This window comes from Mustela erminea, chromosome 5 (assembly GCF_009829155.1).
Source record: "Mustela erminea isolate mMusErm1 chromosome 5, mMusErm1.Pri, whole genome shotgun sequence".
NCBI lineage: Eukaryota > Metazoa > Chordata > Mammalia > Carnivora > Mustelidae > Mustela > Mustela erminea.
Genome location: NC_045618.1, coordinates 40,125,044 through 40,141,564, shown reverse-complemented (window position 1 = coordinate 40,141,564; position 16,521 = coordinate 40,125,044). Strand labels below are relative to the sequence as shown.

Below are 16,521 nucleotides of genomic sequence, written 5' to 3'. Positions count from 1 at the left end.
GCTGGGTCCCTGCGGGGAGGAAGGAGTGGGGCCCCCTCCCTGGACTCTGGCACAATGACTTCAAAAGCAGGGCTGAGGCAGCAGCATTCTGGGGCCACTTAGCAATACAGGATTAATTCCAGAACTTGTGCAAGTGCTAATGGGGACCAAGAATAACTCCACTGACCTGTCTTGGCAGGCAGGGCCCCGCGGGGGAGCAGGGCTGGGGTGGCCTCGAGGGGGTTCCGCGGGCCTGCTCCCTCTGCCTGAGCCTGCAGCGGCCAGGGCTCAGTGCGAAGCTTCCCTTCAGCGCTGCCTGGGCCAGGGTGGGCGTGGGGGGAGAATGATCTGGAGCCACCCCAGAGGCTGGGCCGGGCCCCTCCCACATAGGACAGGGAAGCCAAGAGCTGTGGGTTTGGAGAGAAAGCCAACTTGGTGGTTAGCCTGCCCGCGGAGCCTTACTTCCCAGGTGCTGGCCTGCCCGAGGAGGGTCCTGCCTCTCGTGCTTAGAACTCATCTGTCTGAAGGTCTAGGACAGGGCAGGGAGGGGGCATTCATTTCTCTGGCTTTCGTCGGGGAGGGTCAGTTAGGGAAGAAGGGTGTGTGTGTAGGTGTACGGATGTGTGTGTGCGCACATTCAGCTGTAAGAGCGTGTGTGTCTAAACTGATGGATCGTAGACAAGGCAAAAAGGGGACCCCTGGTGCCCACTTTTCAGGGAAGATGCAGAAAGCCTTTATAGTAAATGCTAAATGTCACCCTTTTTAGTGAGATAGGGTGGGGTCGGAGCCAGAGGACCCCAGTCCTGGACCCGGATGTCAATTAATGAATTAAACCAGCTAACCCATCAGTCATGGTAAGTCACTCATCATTTCCCTCATACCCACTATAGCCCATGTACCATGCATAGGCTGGGCCTTAGTCCCAGGGCTCACATCTGATAGGGGAAGTGGAAATCTGAACACGCAGACCAGAGATGCGACTACAGTGTGATACAGGCCAGAAGCAGCTGGAAATGATGGAAGCAAAGAGGAAGGGGGCCTAACTCCAGGGGCGGAGGGATGACCTTCGGCTTTGGGCTCAGAGGATGAGGTGTGGATGCTGGATGGGTAGGAGAGGGGACAAGGGAGCAGAACCCAGTCCAGAACGTCCAGGAGCAGAGAAAACAGTGGGAGGCAGGTGTAGACGGGTGGGAATGTTAAGATGGAGCTGAAATCTGGAATTTGAAGGGAATTTTAACCAGGGAGGGGAGGAGGCATGCCAAGAAAGTCACTGTGAATAAAAGGCTCTGGAACGTTCAAGCCCCTTGTCTCTAGCTGAGTGGGTGGTCCCTGGCCCCAAGAGCCCGCCAGGACTGTTTGCACATGCTGCCTCCTCTCTGAGCCTTTTTTCCCTTTCCTCGTTCCAGGCCCCCATCACCCTGATAGCTCCGCACCACCCCCTGCCCCATGAGCTCCTCTTGTCAAGTGCAGCCAGCTGTCCTCACATCTCACTCTTGCTCTGTTATCACGGGAACCCAAGGGCCTTGCCCAAGGCCACCAGGAGCCTTCATGCCAAGGAGGAAGCCGTGCTGCGTGCATAGGGCCATGAGACTCTAAGATAACTTGGCCCCTCCCTGAAACGTAAAGGGAGCCAGTATCTGGTCTATTCAGGCGCCGCTGGGAAGGGGGCGTGCGCTCCCAGTTCCTTCCTGCGGCAGCAGCGGCAAAGGCGGCCAGAACGTGGCGCAGAGCCCAGGGCTGCTTTCTACTTCCTTATGGGCCAAGCCCAGTTCGGGGAGATGTTTATTTGTTTTCCCATAAATGTGAAAATCTCCTTAAAGGGAATACAAAACACCTGTTTGATGGTGGGCTGTCATCTCATTTATTTTCTCTGTTTTTACGAGTGGGTGCAACTTCCTCTGGAAACTGCGGCTTTCCAGAAAACCTGGACCAACCCTGGGACCAGTTATGTCATTTTGGCTTTGCTTTATGTACACAGGTATTTATTGTTAACTTTCTAAAAGGGATCCCAGAAGGAAAAAAACAAAAAAAGCACAAACACAAAAACAATGAAGCCAGTTCTTCAAAGGCTGTGAAAAGATGGTCCCACTCAAAGGCCTAAAATCCAACCTCGCCAGCAACTGTTTGCCCCTCAGGGAGCACTAACCAAAGCAGGATCTCTAAGGAGAAGCTTCCTGTGTACACCCTGCTTGCTGGGAGAGGTCAAAGTTGGCCACTAGATTTCTGACTAGAATTCAAAGCGGTTTTCTTGGGCTGAGAGAGGCCAGCCCTGCCTAATGTCTACTAGACCGCTGGCTTTCAATGCCTAAAAGCTGGTGTTGTCCCAGCAGAGCTCAAAGATACTGATGTCATCTAAAACATCCGAAGTGAGTCCTCCACCCCTCCCTCCTAGACCATATTCCATCCATGGCCAAAGGGAGATTTATGGCCCCTTCTGACCATTCTACGATCTAGTAAATTTTCCTCTTAAATATTCATTAGAAAAATAATAAAGCCATACGGGCACCTGAGGGGCTCTTGTAAGCTAAACATCTGCCTTCAGCTCAGGCAATGATCCCAGGATCCTGGAATCAAGTCCCTCATCGGGCTCCCTGCTCAGTGGGGAGTCTGCTTCTCCCTCTGCCTCTGCCTGCTCCCCCCAACCTCTGCTTGTGTGCATATGAGCCCCCTCTCTCTGTCAAATATATAAAATCTTTTTAAAAAGCTTAAAAAGAAGAAGAATAATAAAGCCATGGATGTAAGGACCTCAGTGGTGTTATTGGAGTCGATCTAATGTACATCTAAACCATCTCCTAAAGACCAGAGAGATAGTTGGCAAGGGACTTGGAGGTTCTGTAACCCCATAGTCCCCATTCTGTTGGAACGGGAGTCAGGGACAAGCGACAGAGATAGGTGGTACTGGGTCTGTAATTCCCAGAGCATAAGGATGACCCAGATTCTACTGGAAAGAGCATCAGAATGGAGTTCCTTGGTGTCTGAGCTTTCCTCATGGGGAAAGGAACGAAGAGTAGTAGGACTTGGCTCTGGCAGAAAGCTGGTCTAAGAGCTGAATGTACCCAAGACAGAGGGCTGGGAGACGGGAAAGCCTCAAAAGACACTGGTCTTTAGAAGGTGTTGTCCTAGGTGTTTTGACTTGGTAGAAAGACCAGAGATGGAGATGAGCTTCTTGTTGGAAATGGCAACAAGAGCATGCGCATGGGTACGAAGAACAAACCGAATTGTTCATGTTGTTGGCTTTAATCTGCCAGGGTTATGCTTTCACTGCATGAGGTAGGGGGTCATGGTGGGGAGACTCAGCGATTCCAGCCAGAGCAGAAGCCAACCTTGCTGGGGAAAGTCTATGTCCCAACTCCCAAGGTCAGTTTGTAAGCTTCACATTTAGTAAGCTCTTCTCGATGACCCTGTTTAAAATTTTATTCTCCTTTGAAGAAGCATGGCACAAGATAGATGGGCACAAATTTTTCTTTGGAATTTACCCTGTCTCTATAGGAGTAAAAAACTAAAATAAGTACTTTTTTTTTTTTTTTTAAAGCTCTCCAGCTACTGGGGACAGCAAGGACTTTTGCCATTTAATTTTTGTTATTATCCAGCTCATGAAAATGTATTTCTTAATCCTCCAGCTACTGATGCTCCTGATCAGAAAACACATCAACCGATATGTCCCCTGCAGTCCAGGAGCATATCATTTCAGACTAACAACATGGCGTACACAGCACAGAAGGACGTGAGCAACATACCCAAGGAGCTGGCAGCCATGGCGGGATAAAGACATGGGCTTTGGTCCAGGAGGAAGAGGAAAAGGAACTGTGTGGACAGCAAAAGCTGCCAGGTATAGAAGCACAAGGTGAAAATCCATACCTTATATCCACTTTGGTCAATTTTATATGGAGAAAATGACCACGCCAGTGTTTTTCACACTTTTGATTACCAGATAGGTTTACCTGGCTGGCTTGGCCAATAAAGATATTAACCATGAAGGGGACTGAACCCAAAATGACATGACCTTCATCGTTGAAAGACTTTGGGGGAGAAGACAGCTTTGGGGATCTCATCCACTATGGGTGGGGAGGCTGATGCATTGAGGGAGATATTCTGGGTGTGTGGTCTACAATGCGGGAGAGAGCTCAGCTGCTGTGGCCCTACCCTGGAGAAGCAAGTGGCGTCTAATAAGCTGGGGGCTTTGTGGGCAATCTTGCTTTCCGTGGGTAAGCTTAAAGAAGAATTAGGATCTCCCATGCTTTGAAGCCCAGGGCTGCTCAGCTCACACTACCTGGCCGTGAGCCCCTGAGGCCCATTTGATAGTGCTTCGATGATGAGAAAAAAAGGAGCCAGGCCCTGGATGTCATCTCTGCTGGAGACTAGTTTCCACCTTGCTCTGGACCCTTGGATATGCCACTTGACCTTCTTGTTTCTATTTCCTTATTAGCAAAAGAAATGAGTTGGATTAGATGTTCTCTAGGAGCCCTTCCAATTTTCCAAGTCTGTGAATCAGGTACACTTTAAAAAAAATACATACTTCTTCAGTTGGGAAAACAATGAGAAATGTAGAAGCAATGAGAAAGCCCTGAAAAGACAGAGAATCTCTTGTTCCCAATTTGTTCTGCTTTGTGAATGGGGAGGGGACACCTTTGCAAACTAGTACTCGGGGAGAAAAGAGAGGCAGAAGACATTTCCAGGAGGCTAAGGGTGGGGCAGAGGCCCTGTTGGACAGGGCTACTGTGGGCCCACAGGGGTGGGGGCATCAGTGGTGGTCGTCCATGTGCTCCTGTGATCCTCCCGGGGGGGGGCACCCCCCCACCCCATCTCCACTACACCTCTCATCTGCACCTGCCCTCAGTGGTCTCTGTCCCTGACTGTGGCTTCAGGCATGGTCTTGTGCTCTAGGGCTGCTTGCTTTTTGCCACCCATACGAGAAAACTTCTTTTTTCATGATTATCAAAGCAATACACACCACTTCAGAATAAGAGGAAGGTACCAAAAAGTATTAAGCACAAAAACCAAATTCAGTTATAATCTGATCACCCAGAGCTATTCACATTTAAGTGTGTTTTCTTCTTCTTCTTCTTCTTCTTTTTTTTTTTTTTTTAAAGATTTATTTATTTGACAAACAGAGATCACAAGTAGGCAGAGAGGCAGGCAGAGAGAGAGGAGGAAGCAGGCTCTCTGCTGAGCAGAGAACCCAATGCAGGGCCTGATCTCAGGACCCTGAGATCGTGACCTGAGCCAAAGGGAGGCTTTAATGCACTGAGCCACCCAGGGGCCCCAAGTGTATTTTGTTCTAATGTATTTTTTTTTTTTTTTAATTCCTAACATGAAGGTACCCATTTTGTAACTGGCATTTTACACTCAATCTCATAGCATGTTCCCACATCATGAAATGTCTCCAGCCCCAACGTCATTCCCACTGCTTCCCAGGGCTGACGCCCCTCTTTGGTAGCCTCATTCAAATCAAGGCATTCTAGAACCTCCACTCCTCACTCAGACTATTTACCGGCTCCAAGTGCAGCCACTTACCATTCGTTTTTAGTCTTATGGTACTTTAGGGCCCTAGGTCCTCCACGAAGCCTTCCATGCCACTTTCGAGGGCTCTCCTGATCATCCCTCCATCCCTAATATCACTCCCCTTCCCTGGGCTCTGGACTGTGCCTTTGGTCTTCAATGTGGGCTGCTCTGGACAGTTAGGTCTCTATGTACATGTCCCTCAGGCAATAGTGTGATGTGAATATTTAACAACCAGCTCCCTGGGAGAGATACATGTGTGCGCGTGTGTGTATCTGTGATTGATATTAAGGATGCGTATTTTAAATTTATAAATAATGATAAATATCCCATACACTTTATTGTAAACTCCACATAGCCAGTTGATTCTCACAGAAAGCTCTCAGTGATTTCTGTTGAACTTTTTATCATTAGCCAACCCATGGCTGGTATTTTCATTTACATTCATGAGGAAGACAAAAGTGAGACCGTGAAGATGTGTACTGGAACTTCAATCATTCAGCAGTAACGTGAACTACTTCTTTGCTGTGCCAGGTAATTGCTTTTGAATTCTGGAACAATATTGCCTCCATTTTGGTCTTATTTACAATTGGAATAACTAGAGACACAATATACTTTTACGTTTAATCTCCATTACTAACATTTTCTCCATACTTTTCTTAAGTCCAAACCGGCGGCTGGCAATTTATGGCCTGCCATGTCTGGTCTATCACCTAGTTTTGTAAGTACAGTTTTATTGGAAACTGGTCATGTCCATTCATTTATCTGCCGTCTGTAGCTGCTTTTGTGTTACATTGGCAAAGTTGTGTTGTTGATGATATGGCCTACAAAGGGAAAAATATTTACTACTAGTGCTGTTGCTAACTAGCGATTGGAAAGACATGCCCTTGAGCACATCTTTATATAGTATTTCCATCAAAGATGTCAATAAATGTCAATGACCTTAAGAACAGAGGTAATAGTAAAATGGAGTAAAATAAATGGAAACAGAGGAGCTGCGAGTATTTAATACAGTTTTTTTTTTTTTTTTTAAAGATGTATTTATTTGAGAGAGGAGGAAGGACAGATGCCTGACGCAGGGCTCCATCTCATGACCCCGAGATCACAGCCTGAGCCGAAATTAAGAGTTAGATGCCTAACTGACTGAGCCACCCAGACATCCCACCACTGTTGTTTCTAAACATTATTTATTTAATTGTAAGTTTTTATAGTTTAGTTTAAAAATAATGGCTGTGCTTAACAGCTCACAAGATTCTTGAAAATGTAACCACGGCCTCTGTCAAGGGTAAGGGATTTGGTCTTCGGTGGGGAAATATGATCCCAGCCCATCTGGGAGGTGCCTCACTGCCTTCCAGCCCTGGGGGATCTTTTGCTCTGAGTGAGGGCCTAGGAGTGTCTCATGCTCATCATAAGTCTTTACTTAAACTTGAAGAAAGGAGCCTTTTGTGTATAGCGGGGGCTCCAACTCCATCTGTTAATTAGAAAATTAGTGGCCATGTACTCTGGCCACTATAGGGAGTATAACCATGAACCTCTACCCACCCTGTGGGAAATGAGTCATTCCAGACGGAGCCTTCCAGAAGGCACAGATGGTGCCCTGACCCTGTGTGACCCGGGTGGATATTCTTTGGGAATAGAGCACAGGGTCTGGCCAGTCAACACGTCCAGCTTATGCCCAGTTCTCTGCTTTGGAAATGCCAATTTATAAGCCTTCCTCATCCCCTCTCCCACCCCAGGAAGGCAGGAGCAACTGGCTGACTGAAGCCAGCTTAAGGTTCCCTGGAGTCATGTGGCCTTGGCCTCAGAACACAACAGTGAGGACCCACGATCTGAACCAACTGGTCTTTTCTCTAAGGTAACCCCTTGTCTCCAACCTTCCACTGCCAGCTGCTGCGTGGCCTTGGGAAGCAAGCTGTTTTCCTGGCTAGTTGTTTTAAGTTTGCTAGAGTCACAAGACAAGTGATGCTGAGTCATCTACATGGAATGGCAGGGAGGGGACAGGGGCCCAGGGGCTGCAGCGCTGAGCCCCTATCCCGCCATCACCACTGCACTAGGTGACCTTGGACTTGAGCCTATTTCCTTGTGGGTTAGATGTCTTACGGGATACCTGCGAGGTCAACTGAGACAATATATGTGAAAACATGCTGCAAATAGTAAGTATAAGTGGACAGTGAGCAGAACTGGCAGCAGAGCCTCTGCTGGAGACACTGGATGTTCCAGAATCCATATTCTCTAAAGAGGCTTGTCAGCCACTGGGGCCAGACTCCCAAGGAAGCAGACCCAGTTACCATTTCCCACCCTCCTCCGGCCACATGGAGGGGGTAAGTAGGAGAAGGGAGGTGGGAGAAAGTGGGAAAGTGAGTCACATCTGCCCCTCCCATTGTGACTCTTCATCTTGAGGTCACATTACAGGGGCATTTTTCGGAAACCCTTCCCACAGAGGCTGCAGGTGAGGGTGCTTGTAGGAGGCAACACTCATCTCATTGCTCCAGGCTGGGCGCTTGCTGAGATGTGAGACCCTTGACCTTGGTGGTGGTGGGGATAGAGTTTTGAGGAGAGTCTGACCTGTGTCTACAGGAGTTTGTGGGGCTCTGTGGGAACATGGAGGCTGTGCCCTCTGAAGACAGGAGGCTCAGGCAAGGTCGGGGAAGAGACTCCCGGCAAGGGACTCCCTCATGTCAGTTCCCTTCAGCCCTAAGATGGCAGCAGGAAGAAGACCCCAGTGGTTTCTGAGGCTCTGTAAAGGAGTACGGAATGGGAGGGCATGGACCGATGGAGAAGCCAAAGAGAGCCACAGCTGTCCTTCTCCATGACAGGTGGGATGGGTTCGCACTGATAGGATGCTCCGATAGCACATCCTCGTGGGACCATCCTGGAGCTAAGGTCACCCGCAGCAGATGGGCCTAGAGTAAGTGGAGACCAGACAGACTACAAACAATTAGAATAGTGTCCCCCACACCTGTGTCCCCCACCTTTACTCCATGGACAGCTCCCCCAGAGAGTAATTCCAGAACCAGTCCTGCTCTCCCATCACATCCCACAGTGCCCCAGTGGGAAGAGGAATCAAAGAGTAGAAATGTCTCCTCCCCACTTCAGATTACACCTTCTCCCCGAATCTAGCTCATGAGCAGAAAAGCAAGAGTGTCAAACGGATGTGAGACTGAGGCTTTAGAATTATCTTTAGAATCATAACTAATTAGACTAAATTGGAACAATAGAACTGACCAGAAGTTAAGAAATCTGCCTAAGATGCTATTAAGGGATGGGAAAGTATGGCTTGACAGTATGTGGTCAACGTCAGGGATGAGAGAGCTGTAAAACAGTTTCAGGCTCATCCCCTCCTAAGTTCAGACTGATCAATAACCCTGTATTGTAAGTCTCTGCTTTTCTAGTAGCTGGTGCCTTTGAACTTAAATTGAATCAAATATATATATGGAGCAGCGGTTCTCAAACTTGAGAAAAAAATTTACTGATGGATTTTTAAAAAAGATTTTATTTATTTATTTATTTGACGGAGATCAGAAGTAGGCAGAGAGGCAGGCAGAGAGAGAGAGAGAGGAGGAAGCAGGCTCCCCGCTGAGCAGAGAGCCCGATGTGGGGCTTGATCCCAGGACTCTGGGATCACGACCTGAGCCGAAGGCAGAGGCTTTAACCCACTGAGCCACCCAGGCACCCCTATTCATTGATTTTATTTATTTCACTACTTTTCCTGGAGGGAATGATGCTTGAAACTCTCATTGGCACTTCTCTGTGTTAAGGAAACAACTGCAAGTCCATTGCCTTATAAACAATGGAGTCTGCAAGGTAACCAGGAGTCCCCCCATGCCCTTGAGGCCAGCTCTGCCTAGGTGAATTAGCTACAAAGGTTTGCTACAGCAAACCTTTGGGGAGGGGAAACATGTGCACAGTGAAGGTGTGTAAGCAGGGACCAGTCCTCTTTGGTCTGGCTGTAATCTCTCCTTCAGAGGAAGGGCTCTTTCCTTGTGGACGGGGCTCAGTCAGGTTTGGGTACAGCTGATTTTACCCAAGGAGTGGCCAATTGGTAGTCCCATCATTCTGGCCATAGTCATTTCTTTAAGGGTGAACACCTGGCCAAGAGAGTTCTTTCTGGAACGTTTCCCAGAGTTATATGATAAGATACTATAATCTCTCTGGAATTTTAAGCTTTTAGGACCAAAGGAACATGAGACTCCCAAGTGCCATCAGAGAGGGAGGGAAATAGAGGGAGAAAAAGAGAGCAGGGGAAGAAGAGGAGGAGGAAGAGAGAGAACTGAGACACATGGTGACTTTATCAGAGGCATGGATCCAGCTTTACCGGAAGCCTATATTTTGGACATCTTGTTTTATGAATAAGTAAATCTCCTTTCTCCTTAAGTTAATTGGAGTTGGATTTCTGTCCTTGTGCCCCAAAGTCCCAACTAATACAATCATAGGATATTCTTCCCTGCCTTTTCCACATCTTGAAATATGTTGCTTTTCTTCCATTCCCACCGCACCCTCGGCTTTAGTGCCAGCCTCGTAATCCTGTGAGAGTTAGGTCTCTGGCTGCTCTGGGGACGCCCACCTCCAAGTAATGATCTGCCCCAGTCCACTGGCCTTCGCTGGAGAGGGCTTGGATCAGCCCAGCTTCAGTACACAATGACTCTTCTTAGCACATTTCCTGGGGGCACTCATAGCCTTATGACTTAACAAGGTAAGACCCCTGATGCACAAAAGCTATCACGTGCCTCCAACAACCTTCTAGTGTTCAACACCGAATTCTCAGAGTTTTTAGACTGTGCACCTTTGTTGCTTTGGGCCCACTTTCACCAGCAAATCCTGATTATTGCGGGGGGATTCTCTTAGGGACCATTTTGTGGGAACCGGCACCGAGGGCCGTGTTATTAACACCAGGGATCGCCTCACAAATGTCACCCAATAAAGTTATCAGAACATTCCAGTAGGCAGACCATGACCTTCTTAGTAATCTAGGCAGAACAGACCACCCATGGGTGGCCTGGCTGATCCCAGACTCATTAGCACTTCAGTGCATTTCCAGAATAGACTCAAATTTACAGCTTATTAATGGAAATTGACCTTTAACTGAAGATTTCATAGAAAGGGATTTAAATCACACATTGCCCAGCAAACGATAAAAATTCCCTTTAGATGTTGCTATTCTTTACCCAGAGCGCCAAACACTGCCAGCAGCCTCCTCTCTCCCACTCACGGCCTGAAATACTTCTCACTCTTGTTCTGAGGCAGTTCTGCAGGGGAACCAGGACCAGCCTCAGGATTAGCATCACCTGGGACCTCATTAGAAATGCAAATTCCCAGGCTCCACCCTAGGCCTACTGAATCAGGAGGTCTGGAAAGAAGCCCAGAAATCTGTTTTAACAAACTCTCCTGGCAGTTCGGATGCAGACTTGAGTTTGAGAATCACTGCTGACAGTGACCCAAGTGAGTCAGCCCCTGCCTCAGTTTCCATAGGCCACCCACCAACACAGAAGGCCACAAGTATTCAAGAAGGACCCATCTATGGCTCCTCAAGCAAGCTCCTTGTTGGTCTCAACTCTGGCCCCAGATCACGTATTTGTGGTGTCAGCCCATAAGACAGGCAATCTTGCTACAAAGGTGCTAGGTCTCTGTGTGTTGTCACGCTGGCGCCTAGGCTGAAGACAGACTGGTTTCTCGGGTCTCTGTTCCCGAGCCTCAGATACATCAAGACCACCCAAGGGGTGGGGGCAGGGTGGGGCTTACACCGAAGGAAGGAGGTGGAATGAAAAACTCTACGACGGAAGAAACAAATGTACTTTCAAGCCTATTCTTCCCAGCAGCCTTCGTGGGTTAAAAAGCCACATTTATCTTTCAGAGTAAATAGCAATCAGTCCCAAGGAGCAAGGAGACATACAAATAATGGCCAACATGTGTTGATATTGACAATGACCCATCAATCTCCATTTCTTTGGGAGAAGATGTCGGGCGGCATTTTAATTCCAAGCCGTCGAACGAGAAGGAGCAAGATTTACCTCTGCCGTGGCTCTGAGTGGAGCAGCCTTGGAAACACAACTCAGTGAACACGCAGTTAAGCACTAATTGATGGCCTCCAACATGCTTCATAACGCTCCGTTACCCAGACGGGGAGTGTGGCGGCCGAAACATGAGAGGCTGAGCCGGGGGTGGGGGGGGCGTTGGGGGAAAGCAGCCATCTAGGAAGGACAAAGGGCCCTGGGGCTGCCTCCTCCGGCGTGACTAATGGTCGCCACCTCTGCAGAACAGCCCCTCTTCCTCCACAGTGTGTGCTTTGGAGCCTACCATGCCCTTTCTCAAGGATTCTTTTGCTTCTCTCCTCAGCAGTTTTCTCCTCATGCATGACCAGTCCCAAGCCTGGTCTTTGTCCTCAAGGGGAGACTTTTCCCTATAATGTGTCTGTTTTTTTGTATCTGAGAATGAGGGTAACTGGTTCCCACTCTCTCTCTGCCATTTAAATAAGGTGCTGGAGTTACCATTCATGTACTACTTGCCAGATGCTCTGCTAAGTGTTTTTGTGCACGTTAACTCACTTAATCCCTACTGACTGTGTGACTTTGGGCCAGTCTCTTGACTACTATAAGCTTCTGTTTCCTCATTTTTAAAATGCGGACATAATAGCACTCCCCTCATAGGGGTGCTAGGGGATAAAGTGGACTATTCTGGGGAAACCCTGTGTCGGGGGCAGCTGTCTGCCCCTGCCTGTGCTGAGTTAGGTGCTCTGTGCCTCCTTCCTGGGGCCTGAACTGGGGCCCGAGCTGGGGCCCTTCTGCTCTATACCTACCGTCTCATTTGGGTCTTCTCCTTGGGGGAGGGAATGCATTCCCTCCCTCCAAAGATTTTATTTATTTATTTGAGAGAGAGCATGAGGATGGGGAGGGACAGAGAGAGAGAGGAAGAAGCAGACTCCCTGCTGAGCAGGGAGCCCAGCATGGGGCTCGATCCCAGGACCCTGGGATCATGACCTAGGTCGAAGGCAGACACCTAACTGACTGAGTCACCCAGGCACCCTAAGGGAGTGCATCTTACTATTTTTGCAGTAAGATGGAGGCAGGGTATGAGCTCAGAGACACGCGTGAAGTTAGGAAGGTAAAGAGGAAAAACTCCAGAAAAGTTCCAGAAACTCCTGGTTCTGAGCTAACAAGTTTGGGCTGGTGGACCCCAAGTGGGGACATAACAAAAAGGGAACCTGGAAGACCTTTTGTCAGAGAGTAGAGAAGGTACAGAGCACCCAACTCTGAGTCCAAGTGAGGGCAGTGGTTTATCCAAAGTCACACGGCTGTTTGATGTCAAAGTTCAGGCCATAATCGGGGCTGAGGTCTGCCAGTGAGAGCAGTGTTTGATCTACCACATTGGGACCACATATCACCTGAAATATGTAGAAGGCCCCACGAGCAGGCTGCTAGGTTCTCGAATCTGCTCCCTCCCCCTTCCCTGCCACCGCCCCATTTGTGGTCATTGAAGACTTGATGAGATGTTCAAGACCAGGTGTAAAAGAGGTGCATGGGGGAAAGACACAGGCCTTGGAGTCAAGTAGACCACAGTTCAAATCTCCTTGCCTCCTTTTCCTCCTTTAGACAAAACAATTATCTGTATGCGCCCCAGCCTCCTTACCTGTGAAAGGAGAAATGTGCACTTCATAGGGTTGTAGGTTGTAAGAATAAGTCAGCTTAGACAGAATGTTAGACCTAGTAATTAGGCGTATCTGGCTGATCTGAGGCAAAGAATTATGACTTCTTTTTTTTTTTTAATGATTTTTTTTTTTTTAATTTACTTATTTGAGAGAGAGAGAGGGCATGAGAGGAAAGGGGTCAGTGGGAGAAGCAGACAGGGAGTCTGATGCGGGACTCGATCCCAGGACTCCAGGACCACGACCCGAGCTGAAGGCAGTCACCCAACCAACTGAGCCACCCAGGCGCCCCATGACTTCTTTATCTTCATATTTCTCCCCATTTTCCCGTTCCTCCAGGGCCAGCACGCTGCCTTCTACCTCGTGGTAGGTGCTAAATACGAAATCACAGAGTAAAAGGAGGAGCTATTTTGTGTTCTTTAAAACTTGGCTTCTCAAAGTGCGGCTTGGGAACCAGCTGCACTGGCATGACCTGGACGCTTATTAGAAATGCAAGATCTTGGAGTCCATCCCAGATGTACCGAAACAGAACATTCATTTTAGTAAGCTCCCCAGATGATTCGTGTGCACATTAAAGTTTGAGAAGCTTTGCTTTAGAGAGCAACCTCTGAAGCTGGGGGAAGCCTACGAACTCCTATGAAGGGAGTGAGCATTGCGGAAAATTCACAGGCAACAGGACCACACACACACACACACACACATACCTGCCATGCATGCCCTCTTCCCACTGTCACTAGTCTGGAAGTGGTTTCTTGGTTCCGTGGAAATCCAAAGGATGTTGAATCACTTCTGTAAGATCCATAATGGGAGCAGAGCCAGCATCCATGTGGCCCTGTGTGTGTGCTTTCCAGAGCAGGCTGTGGACTGGGGATCATTCCTTCCTTGCCAGTCCATAGTTCTGTGACAGAGGTAGACGGCAACCTCTAACAAAGAGCCCCAAGGGACTTCAGAGTCCCTGTGTTCTCAGATGGGGAAGGAAGCAGGTGGGTTTCCTGGACCTCTGGGATGTTCTCCAGGATCGCCAGCAGGGGTGTGGAACTTGCTAAATGAAATGACTTAAAACTCATTTACTGAAAACAAACGTGTGGCACCCAGCTTTTGATGTGGAGGCATATACTCAGTGGTTATTTGCCGTAAGCCTCCTCCATGCAAGGCCTGTGTGGGTCATGGGGATACAGTGAGGATGAAGACTCACTCCTGCCCTTGACGGGCTCACAGTCTAGTGGAAAGACAGACGTGGTGGCAGGTAGTCAAAGAGCCATGAGTCAAGGGCCACGGATGAGAGGTCCATAAATAACATGGGACAGCGGGCTCATATATATGAGAGAACAAGAGAGAGGCGTGAGATACATATATTCATATGTGAGAGAGGGAGCGAGGGGACGGAGTGGTTCTGCAGTGCACACACACGTAAATACGCATATAGAGAGAGATAAAGCAAATAAGCTAAAATGTTAATTATCGAATCTATCTGGACAGAATGCAGTAACTCATTATACTGTCCTTTCAACTTTTTCTTATTTGAACACTTTTGTAATAAAAAGTAGGGAGGACTCCGGGCATAGTGCATACATGAGGCTAGCATTACCCCATGGTTGGATGCCTTAGTCCAGGGTAGATGCTCAGAAGTGTTTGTTTATAGCTCGCAGTAGGCAGTTGCGAAGCGCTTCCCCTCTGGGATCGCAGTCGGTCCTCCCAGCAGCACTGTGGGGTCTGTCACCCTCACTCTTGCTCTCGAGCAGAGGCCTGGAGACCACAGTGATGTGCCCAAGCCTCCCGCTGGTGGGGGCCGAGACCCAGGCTTTTAGAGTCCAAATCCGGTTCTCTTTTGTCACCCACAGTCTCTCTCAGGAGTGGATGGTTTATTTTGTGCTGGTGTCAGGGGCCAAGTGCCCAGACGTGAGGAGGAGGCCTCAGTGTTTACCTTCCCAGGCCTGCCTCGTCCCGGTGATGGGTGACCATCCCCTTTTTCTTTTGGGTCTGCAAGGGATGAAGACAAGGGACGCAGGCACCCCGGACAAAATGGCAGCTGACCTTGGGCCCTTTCGCCTTGGCTGAGGCGCAGGCGAGTCGAGGAAACAGCCTGGCTGAAGACAGCTTGTGTGGGAAAATGGCCTCTCAAAGCTAGAGAGAGCCATTGTATGGGCTCACACTGAGCACACTCCGGCAAAGATGATTGGTCTTTCAGGCACCCCGCCAGAGGGTAAGTTTTATCACTTACCCGCAATATGAGCCAGATAAATGGCTCCTTCTTGGTTTCCTGCCAGTTATTGCTCGTGCTGCCAGAAAGTCTTAATCATGCTGTTGAAAGAGTCTGCGCCCCCTCCCCCCACCAGCTGCCAGCTGGCTCCAGGGCCTCTCAGCTGGGCCATGACTTCCTGCACCCCCACAGCAAAGGCTCCCCTGTTTGGGCCTGATTAAGAGCACGCCGACTTACTACTCACTTTTCAGTCTCATGTATATTTATAAACCTTTTTTTCTAACCCCAAAGCCCCTGGGGGGTTTTTCCAAAGCTCAAACAGAGCAATGATATTATCTACAGTGTCCACAGTACCGGGCCCGGGACCCCCGTCAGAGCAAAGTCTTGAAAGTGTTTGCCAGATGTTCCAGGCTCACAGTTGTGTTCCCCACCCCTCCCCACATTATTATGTTGAAGTCCTAACCCTCCAAATGTACCGATGTGACTGTCTTTGGAGATAGAGTCTTCAAAGAGGTAATTAGGGTTAAATGAGGTCAACAGCCTGGGCCCTAATCCTGTGTGATTTATAAAAAAGGACGTGAGGACAGACAGGCACTGAGGGAGTCCATGTGAAGATTAAGAGGAGACAATGGCCAACCACAAACCAAGGAGGGAAGCCTCAGAAGAAACCAACTCTACGAACACCTTGATCTCAGACTTCTAACCTCCAGAACTGTAAGAAACAAAATTTCATATTTTCATTAGGCCCTTCGTTAGGGCAGCGCCAGCCTGTTGTGGGCTGGAGGAGTATTGAGTTTGCTTTGCTGGAGTCCCCGCACAGGCCTGGCACAGAGCTGGTGTGTGGCTGAAGCCCTGAGTAAATCTGTGTCCCAGAAGCCATCCATCAGTGTAGACCTCCCTGCTGGAGTCAGTCATTTGGGTGTCTTGCTGGGGCCGGTGGTGGGGAGGCGATAGACTGATGGCCACCCTCCCTTTGAGTCTTCTTCTAGCACTTTATTCTTTTTCTTTCTTTTCTTTTCTTTTTTTTTAAAGATTATATTTATTCACTTTAAAGAGAGAGAGAGCACAAGTAGGGGGAGAGGTAGAGGCAGAGGGAGAAGCAGACTTCTCACTGAGCCAGGAGCCTGACATGGGGCTTGATCCCAGGACCTAGAGATCAAGAACCAAGCCAAAGGCAGAAGCTTAACTATCTGGGCCACCCATG

The 16,521-nt window shown here is 48.8% G+C and overlaps 1 protein-coding gene and 1 long non-coding RNA gene across 2 annotated transcripts in view; one reads left to right on the top strand and one right to left on the bottom strand.

The window, feature by feature from the left end:
- Positions 1 to 16,521, bottom strand: part of LIPC (lipase C, hepatic type) — a 149,158-nt gene that overhangs the window by 100,879 nt on the left and 31,758 nt on the right. The gene's annotated exons all lie outside the window — the stretch shown is intronic.
- Positions 400 to 5,053, top strand: LOC116590631. The gene is made up of 3 exons (XR_004285685.1): positions 400 to 448; positions 746 to 833; positions 3,600 to 5,053. It is a non-coding gene; the product is annotated as an uncharacterized LOC116590631 (long non-coding RNA).